A 4,564-nucleotide genomic window follows, 5' to 3' on the forward strand; every position below is an offset into this window, starting at 1 on the left:
TTTTCTCGTGAGAGATATACACCTTATTTCTCTTCAAAACTCTTTTGTTGAGAGTTAGTCCTTGCATCAGATTTAACAAGTTTCTCTTCCAACAAGAGAATTTTTTCAAGAGCAACATCACGTTCCCTTTTTAACAACTCTGCTTGAGAGAGACTTGCGTTTGCTTTTTCTTCAAGACCTTGTATTTTTTGAGAAGTATCTTTCCTAAATTTTTTGTGATTTTGATGCATCTTTTCACATTCAATAGAAATTGCTTTAAAATCATCCCGATTTTTCTCAATTACCTTTTGGTAAGTAAGAAATTGCTCACAAACAGATTCTGAGGGTGGTTCAATAACCTCTTCGCTTTCGCTTAATCTTACTTTGGCTCATTTCTTATAGGTTGGATCGCACCAAACACATATTTTTAGATATTTTCGTGTTTGCCTGCTCTGATACCAATTGAAAAGACGAGGGTACCCAAATATACCTCAATCTAAAACTTTTCCTACCTATAAGTCCTTTCTCCGAAAGTGATTGTCTATGGACCGAGTCGAGACAATGCAACTAATCGGTTCATACTTCGTGTGATCATCTATGGATACGAGATCGAGACAATACAACAACGAAGTATGTTCACTTGATAAAAAGGTTCGTACTTAACCAAACACAATAGGATTACTTATCAAGTAAATAGGAATTAAACTTTTGTGTCATTTACTTTAATTATAATAAAACAATTATAATGCGGAAAATAAAAGTAAATGACATAGCAAGATTTTGTTAACGAGGAAACCGCAAATGCAGAAAAACCCCGGGACCTTGTCCATAATTGAATACTCTCAGGATTAAGCCGCTACACAAAATTAAAGATAACTTCGTATAGTTGAGACCAAGCAACTAAACCTATAGTTCACCTAGTTCCGTCTGTATTCCCACGCCTCCAACTTATGAATAAGTCACGTACTTGGAACAATTCCTTTGGTTCGTATTCCAAACAGTAAAGGAACAATAAACCTGTTTGGTATCAACTCTGTTCAACCGAGTGATATGAGTCGCACAAAGGCTCTTCTGTTTATCTTAACATAAACTCCTTCGTCAGGTCCTTAGATCTATCTTATGTACAATTACCGAAGTAATCGTTAAGATTTTGCAAACAACACTCCTAATCCAAATAATTGTGTTGATGCTGTTGATGGTGGATTTTATCTTAGGGATAAAATCATAAAACCGTACATCTGACATGACGTCACTACGACCACTAGCGTATTTATTGAATCAATCAGCATGCCTACGTAAGAATTACCAGGGTACCTTTTTTTTATATATACATACATGTGTCATGTTCCACGGCAGAACCCTTAGTATTGACCTACATCATCTTCGTATATACCAAACCCTAATTCTCATACTATCGTGCCAACGGCAAACCATGCCAGCCAAGTCTCCTCTCCAAGGCATGCCAACCATGCCAGCCACGTCTCCGCGCCAAGGCATGTCGACCATGCCAGTCACGTCTCTGCGCCAAGGCATGCCGACCATGCCAGCCGCACCATTGTGCCAATGGCAAACCATGCCAGCCACGTCTCCGCGCCAAGGCATGCCGACCATGCCAGCCGCGCCACATGTGCCAATGACATGCCGTTCCAGCCACATCTTCGCGCCAAGGCATGCAAACCATGCCATCCGCACCACCGTGCCAATGTAAAACCATGCCAGCCACGTCTCCGCGCCAAGGCATGCCAATCATGCCAGCCACGTCTCCGCGCCAAGGCATGCCAATCATGCCAGCCGCACCACATGGGCCAATGGCATGTCGTGCCATCCACATCTCCGCGCCAAGGCATGCCAACCATGCCAGCCGCACCACCGTGCCGATGGAAAACCATGCCATCCATGTCTCCGCGCCAAGGCATGCCAACCATGCCAGCCACACCACATGTGCCAATGGCATGCCGTGCCAGCCATATCTCCGCGCCAAGGCATGCCAACCATGCCAGCCGCACCACATGTGCCAATGGCATGCCGTGACAGCCACATCTCCGCGCCAAGGCATGCCAACCATGCCACCCGCACCACATGTTCCAATGGCATGCCGTGCCAGCCACATCTCCGTGCCAAGGCATGCCAACCATGCCAGCCGCACCACATGTGACAATGGCATGCCATGCCAGCCATATATCCGCACCGAGGCATGCCAACCATGCCACCCGCACCACATGTTCCAAAGGCATTCCGTGCCATTCGCATCTCCTCGCCGAGGCATGCCGATCATTCCAGCCGTCCAAACTTTCCATGCACAACGCAGGATGCCAAAACGAAGGGTTGCAACAATCAACGACCACCATTCCACCTGAGATGAAGATCTTAGCCGTCCAAGGTCTCCAGCTAACGCGTGGTAACCTTTGGCCCAACGCAAAGCCCTAATTTTGGCCGCGCCCAAACTATGCCAAAACCCTAGTTTTGGGCCGCGTCTAAGCTATGCCAAAACCCTAGCTTGGCCACGCCTAAACCAAGCCGGACTTTCCTTCACGACTGCCAAAACAAAGGGTTGCAACAATCGACGTCCACCCTTCCATCTGAGATGCAGATCTTAGTTGTCCAAGGTCGCCAGCTAACGCGTGGTAACCTTTGGCCCAACGCCAAGTCCAAATTTTGGCCGCGCCCAAACTATGCCAAAACCCTAGTTTTTGGCCGCGCCTAAACTATACCAAACCCCTAGCTTGGCCACGCCTAAACCATGTTGGCCTTTCCTTCACGGCTTCCAAAACAAAGGGTTGCAACAATCGACGGCCACCCTTCCATCTGAGATGCAGATCTTAGCCGTCCAAGGTCACCAGATAATGCGTGGTAACATTTGGCCCAACGCCAAGTCCTAATTTTGGCCGCGCCCAAACTATGCTAAAACCCTAGTTTTGGCCGCGCCTAAACTATGCCAAAATCCTAGCTTGGCCACGCCTAAACAATGCCGGCCTTTCCTTCAAGGCTTCCAAAACGAAGGGTTGCAACAATCAACGACCACCCTTCCATCTGAGATGCAGATCTCAACCGTCCAAGATCGCCGCTCCAAGACATGTCAAGCATGCCAGCCATGCCACATGTGCCATTGACATGCCGTACAACCTTTCCGCGCCAAGGCATGCCAACCGCACCACATGTGCCAATGGCATGACGTTCCAACCGCATCTCCACGCTAATACATGCCAACCATGCCACATGTGCGAATGACATACCATGCAACCTTTACGCGCCAAGGCATGCCAACCATGTCGCATGTGCCAATAGCATGCCGCGCCACATCTCCGCGCCCAGAGCATACCAACCATGTTAGCGCTCCACATGTGCCTATGGCGTGCCAGCCACATCTCCGCGCCAAGGCATGCCAACCATGCGAGCCTCACCGCTGTGCCAAAACCATGTCAGCCTTTCTTCCACACCGTTGGTTGCCAAAACGAAGGGTTGCGACAATCAACGGCCACCCTTCCATCTAAGATATGGATCTTAGCCGTCCAAGGTCACCAGCTAATGCGTAGCAACCTTTGGCCCAACGCCAAGCCCGAATTTTGGCCGCACCCAAACTATGCCAAAACCCTAGTTCTTAGCATCGCCTAAACTATGCCAAAATCCGAGCTTGGACACGCCTAACCATGTCAAAGCCATGCCGACCATGCTTTCATGCCGCTGGCTACCAAACGAAAGGTTGCAATAACCAATGGCTTCCCTTCCTCTTAAGATGCAAATATTGACCGTCGAGGGTCACCACCGAGCCGGCCAGTCTCCCAAGCTCAACTTTCCAAACTTCAGCAACATGCTACACGTTTTCTACGAAAACACTCGAGACTTCAACACATGTCACAAACTGGGGGATGCTCATTAGGGTATTGGGTTGGCGGTTTACAACATGCGACATACACTACGCCCGTTACAAGACAGTGTCATAAGAATGAGGCGGTTAGTAAATACAGGGAGTAATGGTGAAACGCTTTCCTTCATTATGGAACATAAATTCCAGGCGTTACTGGTTACCACCTCCTCCCATTTACTCATATGTTTCTATTTTTTACGATACCAGAGTGCGTTTCACTTGGACTTGTATAAATAGGTCTTACCTATTACCACCGAACAAAAAGTTTTGGTCAGGAGCATACAACACTCAAAAATCACATGTTAGCTTTCCCATCTGTTAGCTTACGCTTTCTGATACAAGTCAAAACAACTACTCTTCTAGAATCAACTATTCTGGTCTCAACACTCTCTTCGCTTCCCTCCCCAAAACCAACCCTTTTCCTTATCTTTGTGACCGGAGCAAGTATGGAACGACCATTTCTTGGTTTAAGCCTGATTTGTACAGATTGATCTCTCGAATATAAAGTACTCCCTTGCAGTACATTTTTTTAGGGTTTAGACTCGTTTCTCACCCACAACACACGAAATTACCGAAACTAGCAGAAACTGTTTTCACCCTCAAACAATTGGAAACCACAGTGGGAGATTAATTTCTCGGTTACATATCGATTTCCAACTCCCAATCTCATACTTCAACCTGGACATCAAGGTGGTAGAAGCAAACGACCCGCTCAGGGAT

The sequence above is a fragment of the Papaver somniferum genome, chromosome 6 (genome assembly GCF_003573695.1).
Source record: "Papaver somniferum cultivar HN1 chromosome 6, ASM357369v1, whole genome shotgun sequence".
NCBI lineage: Eukaryota > Viridiplantae > Streptophyta > Magnoliopsida > Ranunculales > Papaveraceae > Papaver > Papaver somniferum.